General features: G+C 46.8%; 2 pseudogenes; one reads left to right on the plus strand and one right to left on the minus strand.

The window, feature by feature from the left end:
- Positions 1-364: 364 nt before the first annotated feature.
- On the minus strand, positions 365-769 carry LOC123853508 (phosphatidylinositol N-acetylglucosaminyltransferase subunit P-like; annotated as a pseudogene).
- Positions 770-10,940: 10,171 nt separating this feature from the next.
- Positions 10,941-11,728, plus strand: LOC123853507 (receptor expression-enhancing protein 5-like; annotated as a pseudogene).
- Positions 11,729-13,725: the final 1,997 nt, after the last annotated feature.

The following is a 13,725-nucleotide window of genomic DNA, read 5'->3' on the forward strand; positions in this document are numbered from 1 at the left end:
TGAGAACATTTATAGTAATGGAACTTAATCTAAGAAGTTCAACTTGCTTTTTCTTATATTTCAGTATCGGGTATTAGTAATAGAGAGAGTCAAAATAATTATGGTCAAAATTATTCAGTCAAAAGCTTATAACAGGGCGCCTGGGTGGCTCAGTTGGTTAAGCGACTGCCTTCGGCTCAGGTCATGATCCTGGAGTCCCGGGATCGAGTCCCACATCGGGCTCCCCCTGCTCGACGGGGAGTCTGCTTCTCCCTCTGACCCTCCTCCCTCTCATGCTCTCTGTCTCTCATTCTCTCTGTCTCAAATAAATTAAAAAAAAAAAAAAAAGCTTATAACAAATGCTTGGGATTAGTCTACATACAATTTAGGTTTTGGCATAAAGTTCTTTGACTGCAAGTAAGAACATTTGGTTTGCTTCACTAATAGGAATATCTTTTAATGCTGGGATGGCCTCTTCTTGATATTTCTTCTGCCGTGGATTTTTAGCATAGTTATCTGTGATTGTATGAATGGCGTTGAGCGGAGAGGTACTCCTAACGTTTATTCCAAATAGGAGTACATGCCCGATTACTATGGTAATGAGGAGGTAGACAGGCAATGCAACTGCCCAAGATTTTTGAGGCCAATAGGTTAAGCCTAAGGAGTTCAGCCAAGATTCAGGAATAAAGGCTCACACAAGATATAGTATGAAGCCAAATTGGGAGCTTAAGAAAAGAACAAAGCCATAAATTGTTCTTTCTGGCAATGACAAAGGCAAATTTTCCAACATTTTCCCTGTGGCTTTAGACAATCTTGATCCTCGAAGCTCCCACTCAGGCCCCTCCCGACAGCTCGGCTACCTTAGCACGCTGCTTTCTTTTTTAATGCCTGCCTGTGTAAACTCAGCTCTGTCACAAGCTTCTGTAAGGCTCATGGATTGTAAATGCAGCGCTCCAAGTTCCGGAAATGGGAGAGTCTGGGACGGAGGCACTGACCTTCTAGAAGATGCAGGGAGATCAGGATGGTACTTGGTTCTTCCTGAGGCTCTGGACCAGTTCCTCTACCGTCCAACTGTCAGCCCTTCAACCTGACATGCAGCCCATGCCCCAGATATTTTACCTGCTCCTACACCTGGTCACCTTCTTTCCACCTCCCACCCTACCCCATTCAAGGACCGGAGCTTTTTTCCCCTCCCTATCTCTACCTCAACATGGGGCTAGAACTCACGACTCTGAGATCAAGAGTCAGTGCTCTCCTGACTGAGCCAGCCAGGCGCCCCAAAGACCTGAACGTTTATCTATCTATCTCTCTATCTATCTGTATATTTTTTTAATTTATTTTTTTGAGAGAGAGAGACAGTGCATGAGCAGGGTGGGGAGGGGCAGAGAGAGAGGGAGAGAGAGAATCTTAAGCAGGCTCCATGGTCAGCATGGAGCCTGATGAAGGGCTTGATCTCACAACCCTGAGATCATGACCTGAGCCGAAATCACGAGTGCAACACTTAACTGACTGAGCCATCCTGGCGCCCCAACCAGAACTTTTAAAAGTGTGATTGAGCACTTGGGCATTTGAATGAATCCTTCTCATTCCACCCTCGTGACTGGCTCTGCTTCCTTTTCGAAAACCCTGAATGCACTCCTGATGTCATTCCAAATTCTAAAAAATGCATGGGCACCTGGGCGGCTCAGTTGGTTAAGCGACTGCCTTTGGCTCAGGTCATGATCCTGGAGTCCCATGATCGGGTCCCGCATCAGGCCCCCTGCTCAGTGGGGAGTCTGCTTCTCCCTCTGACCCTACCCCCTCTCATGCTCTCTTTCTCAAGTAAAAAAATAAAATCTTTAAAAAATGCTGAGGATTCGTGGATATCTGCACTAGCTGGGGGGAAATGGGAGATAATAGTAACTGAGACCACAGGCAAGGTTAAGTGTAGAAAATAGATCTGAATCAAGCCACTTGGCGAGGCTCTTCTGCCACCTTGCTGTGTGGTCTTAGGCAAAGCCTTTAACGTCTCTGTGCCTTTGTGTCTTATTTACCAGGTGAGGATAATACTGCCTGACTTATCGATTTTCAGGATATGTTAAAGATCAAGTAGAGGGGCAGATTTGAACTTATACTTAATTTAAAAGAATATTGAAAAAAAAAGAATATTGCACCTAACTAGCATCACTATTAAGATTTCCCCCCAAATCTCATTTTATATATATAAATATATATTTTTAAAATTACCCATCTCCACCAGCATCCTCTGAGGTATATTGGTAAGTAGCTAACTGTTACACCGAGTCTGAATTTTTTTTTTTAAAGATTCTATTTATTTATTTTGACAGAGAGAGAGACAGAGTGAGCAGGGGGAGTGGGAGAGGGAGAAGCAGGCTTCCCGCCGAGCAGGGAGCCTGATGCGGGGCTCGATCCCAGGACCCTGAGATCATGACCTGAGCCGAAGGCAGACACTCAACTGACTGAGCCACCCAGGTGCCCTCCGAGTGAATTTCATCTCCTTTAATACGCTGTTGTCCAGGGAGAAGGGGCTCATGAGCAGTGCCATGCTAGGTCAAGGGAAACAGGACCTGCATAATCCAGAAAGGTCTGAACAACCTCATGCTGATTGTGAAGAAAAACGAAGGGAAATAGCAGTGGGACCAGGTTCTGGGCTCACCCGTCTTATCCTAGTAACCCTTACCCACCTGGATGTTGTTAGGATTGAGTTCAGATGGAGTTTGATTTGTAGTTAGGGTCTAGGTGAGGATGAGGGTTAGGGTTGGTGTTTCAGTTAGGTTTAGATTCTGAGTGTGGATGCAAGTTTAGGTTAGAGTTAGGTGTGGGAAATTAGGTTTAAAGTTATATTTATTTATTTATTTTAAAGATTTTATTTATTTATTTGACAGAGAGATAGACAGCACAGATAGAGTGGCAGGCAGAGGGAGAGGGAGACGCAGGCTCCCCGCTGAGCAGTGAGCCCGATGCCGGGTTCGATCCCAGGGCCCCGGGATCATGACCTGAGCCGAAGGCAGACGCTTAACCGACTGAGCCACCCAGGCGCCCCTAAAGTTATATTTAAAGTTAGGGTCAGTATTAGTTTAATTTAGAATTAGGGTTAGGTTAAGGTTAAGGCAATATTTCTCAGCCCTGGCACTTACTGACATGGGAAGCTGGAGAATTCCATCTTGGGGGCCGCCCTGAGCTTTTTAGGATGTTTAGCAGCAACCCTGGCCTCTCCCCCCTAGATTTTAATAGTATCTGCTCCCACTCCCATTTTAGGAACCGAAAAATGTCTCCAGACGTTGTCAAATGCTTCCTTGGGCGTGGGGGTGAGGGTGGTGCGGGAGGCGGTAGGAATCGCCACTGGTTGAGAGCCACTGAGTTAATATAAGGGTTAAGGTTAATGTCAGGAATACGGGCTGGAATCAGGCTATTTTATTTTTAAATTCTATTATTATTTTTTTAATTTTAAAGATTTTATTTATCCATTTGACAGAGAGAGACCACAAGCAGGGGGGAGAGGCAGAGGGAGAGGGAGAAGCAGGCTCCTAGCTGAGCAGGGAGCCCCATGCAGGGCTTGATCCTGGGATCAATGACCTGAGCCAAAGGCAGACGCTTAACCACTGAGCCACCCAGGGGCCCCCAGGCTATTTTAGATGTGGAGTTGGGTTTGTGTTTATTTATTTTTTTTGAAGATTATATTCATTTGACAGAGAGAGACACAGCAAGAGAGGGAACACAAGCAGGGGGAGTGGGAGAGGGAGAAGCAGGCTTCCTGCTGAGCAGGGAGCCCGATTCGGGGCTCGATCCCAAGACCCTGGGATCTTGACCTGAGCCGAAGGCAGACGCTTAACAAACTGAGCCACCCAGGCGCCCCTGGGTTTGTGTTTAGATTAGGGGTTAGTTTACAGTTAGGGTTGGGAAGTCCTTTAGATGTAGGGTCAGGAGTAAGGTGAAGGCTCAGGTTCAGGTTCAGGTTAGGGTTAGGTTTTGTGCGTTGGTCATGTGTAGGTTAGCAGCTTGCTGTAAGTGTGTTGTGGAAATATTATATAATGGATTTTGTGTCTTTCCTCTGGGAAGCAGTTGTACGACTTGGGGGACAGAATACAAGGAGATGCCCCCTCCCTGGGGAGCTCCCCATGGAACGCTGCTGAGTGTGTGGAGAGTGACTGCATATGGGCCTTCAGGCCTAAGGAAGGTGATTTACTTGGGGTTGTTCTCATCTCTGTGTGTGCCACGGGGACAGCTGGGAACAGCCCACGGGCACACACACACAGGCATATGTATTCTTGTCCCAAGTGCCTGTCTACATGTTATTGCGTGTCTCATTTGTGTGGTGCAGCCCAAAGACCTTCATGCCGAAAGTCAGGAAGCCAGTGTGTATGCCAGGGCTTCCTAGGAACAGCCCAGCTAGAGGCTCGAGGACCCTAACAACGGGAAGACCTTGGAGCTGGAAGCCTGGGCACCGACTATTCTCCCCTGTGCTGTTCTACTGTGTGTGGAACCACGGGCAAGTTCAGAGCCCTGCCTTAGTTTCCCCTTGTGTAGAATGACCAGGATGAAACTTACCTGGATCCCTCCACCCACCTCTAAGTCTACTGGGGATGACGTTTATTTCAACAAGCTCTTGAAATGTTGGGGAAGGAAGATGCTGTGTCGATCCACAGTAATTTTATTATTCCGTTTCCAGAAGAAAGGGGTGTATAGAGCTTCTAGCTCAGCTCCTGCGTGGTGGCTGGAGCCTGCCAAGGCCTCCGTCCGCCGTGTCAGAGACTACAGGAGGAATGGTGGTGTCAGAGGCAGACGCAACAGAGAGGGAACTATGCTTCACCGGCTTGTCAACATGTCATTAGGGCGTTCCTGTGGGAACCAAGAGCAGAGACAGGAGGCAGGAGAGTGGGAGGGAGGGAGGCGGGAGGGGGGAGGAAGGGAGAGAAATGGAAGAGATGAAGGGGTCCATGCCAGTACGGCATTCATCCCTGTCATGAGGAGAGCTCTATCAAACCAAGGCCAGGCCTATAAATCAGGCCATAATTAGTTGCAAAGAGAAAGCTTTAACATCCTCATCAAATTGATTAATACATCTTGCAGCTCAGGACAGGCTGGCCCTGCCTTGGAAAAACCGCAAGCTTGCCCGGCTGGGTGGGAATGGAGAGGGAGAAGGGACAGCATGGAGCCCGGGGAGGCCTGCCCCTCTCTTTGCTAGAGTCAAGAAGGCTCTGACAGGTGGCAGGTGGGGCCAGTTCTTAGTCCAGCTCGTCATCATGGGTCTGGAGCCTGGTGAAACAAGTGAATGTGTTGGTTTTGTCACGAATGAGCCCTGACACCTCTGACATATAGTTTATTTTTCTAGGTCTCAGTTTCACCATCTGTAAAAGGGACATCGTGGACCAGAGGAATTTTGATTACTTCCAGTTCAGACACTGTAAATATCTAGGATTCCAAAGGCCAAGGACATTTGGGGGTTATGGCCAGTGAAGACCTGATTACAGGTTCAACTGCTAGGATATTCAAAGGGAGGCCAGGAGTTTGGGATAAGCTTAAATAATTTGGTCTGCCTTAGACTTGAGATTACCAAGTATTGCCTGTGTGTCTTTCCTGAGGCCTAAGCAAGCAGCAAATACCCTTCGTCTTTTAAAGCGCACAGAGAGAAAAGATACGGATCCACTTGGATTCACATCCTGGCTCAACCACTTATTAGCCACGGGTTTGGAGAAAGTTCCCTAACCTCTTCAGCTTTCTTCTCTGTAAGATAGGGATAACAATGTCTAGCTTGCTGGGTCATTATGAGGGTAGATAAGATACATATGATGTGCTCAGCTCCAAGCCTGACACACAGTAGGTGGTCAACAGGTAATAATAAGTATTATTATTGTTCAGAAGACTCTTGTGGTCTTAAAAATGGCATCAAAATCACATGGAGACCGAAAAAGTAAAGTCTAGTAAAAAAGTAAAGCCCCGACTCCCCCCAGGATGTCCAACTAGTCACCCTCCTGGGATGTAAAATGAATAGGCAGCATCTTGTTATGTAAAAGGCACTGGACTTGAGTTTGAAGACTTGGGGATCACACCTTTGCAACTTACGGATTGTGTGACTTTGGGCAAGATTCTTCACCTTTCTGAGCCTTGCTTTCCTGAGTCAGGAATGTTTTTGGCATCCAGGCAGATAATGTGTATAAATGATCCTTGTAAGATATAAATCATATTCAAATATATTTAAATATAAAGCATTTTATAAGCAACATTCAGGGTATCAGTCCCTTTTGTCTGTTGCTGACTGCCCCAAAGTCCCCCATCGGGAAGAACAAATAAAATACATTCTTCTCAGGGTACCTGGGGGGCTCAGTTGGTTAAGCGTCTGCCTTCGGCTCCGGTCATGATCCAGGGGTCCCGGGATCGAGCCCTGCGTCAGGCTCCCTGCTCAGCAGGGAGTCTGCTTCTCCCTCTGCCTCTCCCCCTGCTTGTGCTCTTTCTCAAATAAGTAAGATCTGGGCGCCTGGGTGGCTCAGTCGTTAAGCGTCTGCCTTCGGCTCAGGTCATGATCCCAGGGTCCTGGGATCGAGTCCCACATCGGGCTCCCTGCTTGGCAGGAAGCCTGCTTCTCCCTCTCCCACTCCCCCTGCTTGTGTTCCTGCTCTCGCTGTCTCCTCTCTGTCAAATAAATAAATAAAATCTTTAAAAAAATAAAAATAAATAAATAAATAAATAAGATCTTAAAAAAAAGAAAGAGAAGAAGAAAGAAAGAAAGAAGGAAGGAAAGAAAGAAAGAAAAATGTTCTTCTCAATCCCCCGGAGGTCGTGCTCCATTGCTTGAAGGGACCCTGGGCCTTTATGTCCTCTATAAATTGCATTTTCCTATTTTCTGCTTTAACAAAAACTCTGACCTAATTGTTTATAATAACCAAAGATCCTCTATTTGGTGGTGTTTGGGTCACATGCATGCTTATGTAGTGACACTATCCAAAAATCTATTCTTTCCTTCTTCTGTAATAATTGAACTGTGGAAAGTATGGCTGCTCATACGTATATATTTATTTCTCAGTCTCCCTTGCAGTTAGGATGGTTATATGACTAAGTTCTTCATAGTGGAATGAAAGCAGAATTGATGTGGGTCCATGATGAGCTGGGATCTTCAGAAATGGGTGTGCATCTTCTACACTTTTTATCCTTCCTGAGACCTAGAACCTAAGTGTACCCTCAACCCAGCTTGGATCAGGCAGACAAAGGCCACCATACGAGATGGTGGAAAAGCAAGACAGGAGGAACCTGGGTCCTCGAATAACAACATGGAGGAGAATCCCCTACCACCCTGGAGCTCAGACTGTTCTGTGAGAAAAAAAAAAAATCTTCTATCTTGTTGAGACATTGCATTTTGGGTTCTTTATTATAAAGGTTTAATCTTTCATCTTGAGGAATTATTTCATTGCATTGCATGTCCCCCACGAGTCCAGTAGTTTTCTTACCCATCCCACTATCTTTAGGCAATAGCACCAAATGTGGAAGACCCTCTTCATTTTAAAAGACACAGTAGGATGGGGCACCTGGGTGGCTTGGTCGTTAAGCATCTGCCTTTGGCTCAGGTCATGATCCCAGGGTCCTGGGATCGAGCCCCGCATCGGGCTCCCTGCTCAGCGGGGAGCCTGCTTCTCCCTCACCCGCACCCCCTGCTTGTGTTCCCTCTCTTGCTGTCTCTCTGTCAAATAAATAAATAAATCTTAAAAAAAAAAAAAAGACACAGTAGGAGATTCCACTGCTCGTGGTGTATTTGAAGTCTGGCTCTGAATCTCATTCAGAGTCATCTTCTGATCATAATTTTATTAAGAAGCTCTCCATCTGACTCTGAAAAACAAACTGAGGGTTCTAGAGGGGAGGGGGGTGGGAGGATGGGTTAGCCTGGTGATGGGTATTGAGGAGGGCACGTTCTGCATGGAGCACTGGGTGTTATGCACAAACAATGAATCATGGAACACTTCATCTAAAACTAATGATGTAATGTATGGGCATTAACATAAGAATAAAAAAAAAGACCTATGACAACACCAAAAAAAAAAAAAAAAAAGCTCTCCATCTTTTTATACTCAAAACTACCCCCTAAAAAATAATCAGCTCCATTTTCTTGTACTCTCCTGCATAATGAAGTCTACTCCATTCCTGGAAAGCAGCTGCAATTCGAAGGCCAATGGGGGGGAAGATGGAGCAGAAAATAAGACAACCGTAGATTGAGGATGGCTGGAGGGATCCAAAGGGATCTGAACTCTGACCCTGGACCATGTGAAGGGACAGGGAGGGTTCAGGGACCTGGAGAAATAAACCAGAGGTGCCCAAATGATGCTTCAGGAGCCTCTGGTAAAGGAAGTGGAGTTTTCAAGATCTGTACGCTGCTTTCTTGTGCTTCTAATCCCCAAGAAAACTTGACCCTCACTGGCTGACCCATTGGCTTCCCATCAGTTTGTCATCGTCAATCAAGGGTTTTTCAAGGCCTATGACATTTAGAAAGCCTCCCTCCTGACACCCACCCCTCCCCTTTTGGAATGTGGTCCTGGGCAGACTCAGAATTGCTCTTTAAAATGTTTAAATGTGCAAATGGTTTGGAATGTGAGGACTGAATACCCCCCTTTCAAAAGCCAAGAGATATGGGAGTCTCACAGACGTGGGATCGCAGGGAAGGGGAGACCACAGAGGAAGGACATGGTGCCAAAGAGCCACAGGTGGGAGCCAGAGTGGGGAGGAGGGGCAGCCTCACTTTGTCACACTGCTGGCCCGAATCACCGGGCGGGGCCAGAAGGGAAGTGTCAGCTGCAAATGCTCCCACCTCATCTCACAGCTCACCAAATATTATGGCCTAGCACATAAAACCAGAGCACTAAGCTGCCAGGAGTGTTAAACTCAAGGAGCTGTGACCAGAAGCAGGCAGGCTCTGGGGACAGGAGTGGGGAGGTGGCTGCGGCAGTCCAGGGGTTCCCATCAGGCCCCGTGGCTCTCAGGCAGCGACCGAAACCAAGCAGGGAACTTAGCCCCTGTCCTGAAACCCACCTCTGCCCCCTGCCTCTCCATGGTGAGGGCATTTAGGGGAGTCCTGAGCCTCCTTAGCAGGAGCCGGGAAGCTTCTAAGCAGAAAATAAATGCTTTCAAGCCACATAAATCAATGAAAATTAGCAGGAGTCAAGGTAAAAAAAATCCATCCTCCACCACTTGGATGTTTGAGCCATGGTTCTTCTCCATGATTTAGAGGCTTATGATTATGGTGATCTAATCTCGTTTGGGTTTTTTTCTTCCCTTTATACTCCCTTCCCTTTCCAGATAAAGCTCTCTCCTATGAGGCAGGTTCCCACTGGCTGCAAGCTACTCTGGCTGGAAGCAGGTGTGTGCACCTGTCAGCTCCGCACCTTGATGGATCTCTGTGTTATCTTGGTTCGTCTCTTCCCTGCCAGCCCCTTAATGAACAGTCTGCCCCAGGCCAGGGATGAGTCGTGGGTGGGGAGCCCACATTCGGAAGAATGTTGTAGAGGAGATGTGTGGCTGCTGGCCCCAAGTGAAACGTGGCACCCTCCTAGAGGTGGAGGAGGGGGGTTGCCATAATCAGAACTTCTAACTCTGACCTCTGAACTTGGGAGAAGATGGGTAAGGGCATGAAGGTTTCCCAGCGCGAAGCCCCCACCATAGGAGGAGCATAGTCCAGCAGCTGATGGAAGTGGGATCTGGGAACCAGAGAGGTTAGGTGCCTGGATTCGCCTCATGAAACAGGGCTTCAGAGGGACGACATGGTATTGGGGGGGCGGTGAAGGTGGAGTTTTGAGTCAGAGAGACATAGGTGCAAATTGCATCTCTATCACTCACCACCTAGATGACCTGGCTCAAGTGTCTTAAGCTCTTTGAGCTGTAGTTTCTGCACCTTTAAAATGAAAATAACGATATTATCTCACCGAGTTGTGGTGAAGACTACATGAAATAATTGAACTGATGTCAAGTTCCTAGCACATGGTGCCCAGAATGCAACACTTGCTCACAACATGGTACCTTCCTGCATCTCCACTCTTCTTGCCCACGGGCTATGCACAAAGCTAGGAAAGAAATCAGAGCCCCAGCCTGTGTCTCCTAACTCCTCGTCCATCCTGGTATCCATCCAGCTCAGGAATCTACCCACTCTGGGCCCTTGGTCTAGACAGCTAACTGAATGGCAGAGAGAGCAGTCCTCTAGGAGACAGACTAGAATGTGCCCATTCTGAGGAAGGAAGAATCAAGCCAGCAAAGTGTGGTGTGATATGAATTGCCAGGTTCAAGTCCTGACTCAGCCACTCACAAGTTGTGACCCTGGGCAACTCCTCGGGCCTCAGTTTCCCCAAGGTAAAGGGGCTGTGATTATAATCCTTGCCACAGTGTGGCTCTGAGGTTCAAAGGAAATAGTGGATGGGAAAACCCCGTGCAAATGACTCTCTATGTATAATGGAGTGGTAATCATTTTATTCACCAGGTTTCTCTTAGGAAGCGAACTCTGCTTGGAAGAATGCCTTGATATGTGTTTATCATATGGCTGACGTTACCAAAGCTTTAGAGAAAGGAGAGTATTGCTCTGCAGGAGACAGAGAAAGGACACGAAAAGGGGCAGTGAGGCTCCAACAGGATAGAGAGAGGCCAGGCATCCTGAAGCGGCACGTGAAATGCCACCCTGGTTGGGTTGACCAGCAGGTGCTTTGTTTTTTTGTTTTTTTGTTTTGTTTTGTTTTGTTTGTTTTGTTTGGTTTTTTTAAGATTTTATTTATTTATTTGAGAGAGAGAGAATGAGATAGAGAGAGCATGAGAGGGGGGAGGGTCAGAGGGAGAAGCAGACTCCCTGCCAAGCAGGGAGCCCGACGCGGGACTCGATCCCGGGACTCCAGGATCATGACCTGAGCCGAAGGCAGTCGCTCAACCAACTGAGCCACCCAGGCGCCCGTTTTTGTTTTTTTTTTAAGATTTTAATTTTTAATTTTTTTTTTTTTTTGAGATTTTTATTTACTCACTCAGATCTGCGGCCACCCAGCACTAGGAGCAGCCCGGGCAGTGGCGTGAAGGTCCTTGCCATGTCTGCGGCCATGAGACAGAGGTTCGACCGGTTTCTGCAGGAGAAGAACTGCATGACCGACCTTTTGGCCAAGCTCGAGGACAGGACTGGTGTGAACCGGAGAAGAGATCGCGCTCGGTGTCATTGGGCTGTTGGCTTTGCACCTGGTGTTCGGTTACGGAGCCTCGCTCCTCTGCAACTTGATAGGATTTGGCTCCCCAGCCTACGTCTCAATTAAAGCCATAGAGAGCCCCAACAAAGAAGATGATACCCAGTGGCTGACCTACTGGGTAGTGTATGGTGTGTTCAGCATTGCTGAATTCTTCTCTGACCTCTTCCTGTCATGGATCCCCTTCTACTACATGCTGAAGTGCGGCTTCCTGTTGTGATGCATGGCCCCAAGCCCTTCTAGCGGGGCCGAGCTGCTGTACAAGCACGTCATCTAACCTTTCTTCCTGAAGCATGAGTCCCAGGTGGACACTATGGTGAATGACTTGAAGGACAAAGCCAAAGAGACTGTAGATACGATCACTAAAGAAGCCAAGAAAGCAGCAGTGAATTTACTTGGTGAAGAAAAGAAGAGCACCTAAACTACTGACTGGATGAAACCTTTCTGCCCTCACTCTACCTTCCTATTAGCGCTTGGTGTTATATTAGGGACTGTGGTATAATCATTTTAATAATTTTGCCTTGGAAACATTTCTGATATATTAAAAAGAGGAATGTGTTGTATTAAAAAAAAGATTTTATTTATTTATTTGACAGACAGACAGAGCAAGAGAGAGAACACAAGCAGGGAGAGGGAGAGAGGGAGAAGCAGGCTTCCTGCTGAGCAGGGAGCCCGATGCGGGGCTCGATCCCAGGACCCTGGGATCATGACCTGAGCCGAAGGCAGACGCTTAACCACTGAGCCCCCAGGCGCCCAACCAGCAGGTGTTTTGGGAACAGCACTGCCCACTGTGCCCATTACAGGGCCTTGTGCCGTGAGAGACAGCCTCTTCTTCCTGTGCCAGATCTTTGGGTTTCTCCAGTAAACTCACCATTTTTGCAGCACTGATCGCACATGCCTAGTCATTGATACACATTCTTTCATTTATTCCCCCATAACCTTCCACAGATGAAGAGCTGAGGCTCAGAAAACTCAAGACAACTTACTCAAGGTCACAGGAATGGTAGCCACTAGAGGAGGGATGCCAATGGGCATCTAGCTCTGGGTACTGGGCCCTGTTGCCCCTCTGGACCTCAGTTTTCTGAGGTTAGAAAGGTCACTTACCCTCCCCGAGCCCCAGTTTTTCTATTTTTAAGAAAAAATGTCTCTGTTGCTTCTCTCCTCAGTCAAATACTTGATAGATGGAAGAAGTAATAGACGTAAAGTACTTTGAGAGCTTTTAAACAAACAACCCCGTTGTGAAAGTAAGCTATTATTAATACCAAATCTCACATGCTAAAAGATCTGCTTAATCCATCCTGCCCTAAGGAGCCAAAGAGGATATTTCCTCTCTCTGTTTAGTTTATCCTTTCTAGTCAAGTGCCAAGTCTGGTCCACGTTTCTTTCTCTCCTTAGAGAGCAGGCATATGGATCTCCCCTAAAGCTACCCAAGTCGAAATACCATGACTATCTCGAAGGATTCCCTTCCTCCTATTCATCTCTCCAGCCCCCTCCAAAGATAGGGACTAACCTCATCGTGTTTAACAAACAGCTCTCCAGAAAAAAAGTCCTATCTTGATTTGTAGCATTTGTCAATTTCCTTGGTGTAAATACTCCCATCATGCCTGATTGCAAACTATCATTATGACATCGCTCAGTGCAGAATTGTGAGATGGACAGTATCACACCGTTATAGTTTTCCACCATATGGGTACAACAGATATAAATAACCCCAAAAGATTATGGTAAAATCTAGTGACGGGGTGCCTGGCTGGCTCAGTCAGGTGGAGCAAGATCGAGTGACTCTTGATCTTGGGGTTGTGAGTTGGAGCTCCACGTTGAGTATAGAGATGACTGACTTAAAAATAAAAATCTTTTGGGCGCCTGGGTGGCTCAGTTGGTTAAGCGACTGCCTTCGGCTCAGGTCATGATCCTGGAGTCCCGGGATCGAGTCCCGCATCGGGCTCCCTGCTCGGCAGGGAGTCTGCTTCTCCCTCTGACCCTCCTCCCTCTCATGCTCTCTGTCTCTCATTCTCTCTCTCAAATAAATAAATAAAAAATCTTAAAAAAAAAAAAATAAAATAAAATAAAAATCTTTTTAAAAATCTAGTGAAATAAATACTAAGGTATGTGTTTTTATTTATTATTATTGTTTTTTAATTTATTTAATTGTAACTTTATATAATTTTAGTCTTTTATTTTTAATTTTTTTAAATGATTTTATTTATTTATTTGAGAGAGAGAGAGTGCACAAGTGCACACAAGCAGGGGCGGGAGGTGGGGAGGAAGGAGCAGAGGGAGTGGGAGAAGGAGAGAATCTCCAGCAGACTCTGCACTGAGTGTGGAACCCAACACAGGGCTCAGTCTCATGACCCTGAGATCATGACCTGAGCCATAACCAAGAGTCTCACGCTGGATGCTTAACTGACTGAACCACCCAGGTGCCCCAGTTTTAGTTTTTTCTTAAATAACTGTTTGACAAAACTCCTGAAAATGTAAAAATCAGTGCTCACAAGCCAGAATGAGTCAGCTCCAGACCACCCCCGTGTGACCCACAGGGCGCACAAAGACATGTCTG

This window comes from Mirounga angustirostris, unplaced genomic scaffold (genome assembly GCF_029215605.1).
Source record: "Mirounga angustirostris isolate CCGP_5_RB_7025 unplaced genomic scaffold, mMirAng1.0.hap1 SCAF_17, whole genome shotgun sequence".
Classification (NCBI taxonomy): Eukaryota; Metazoa; Chordata; class Mammalia; order Carnivora; family Phocidae; genus Mirounga; species Mirounga angustirostris.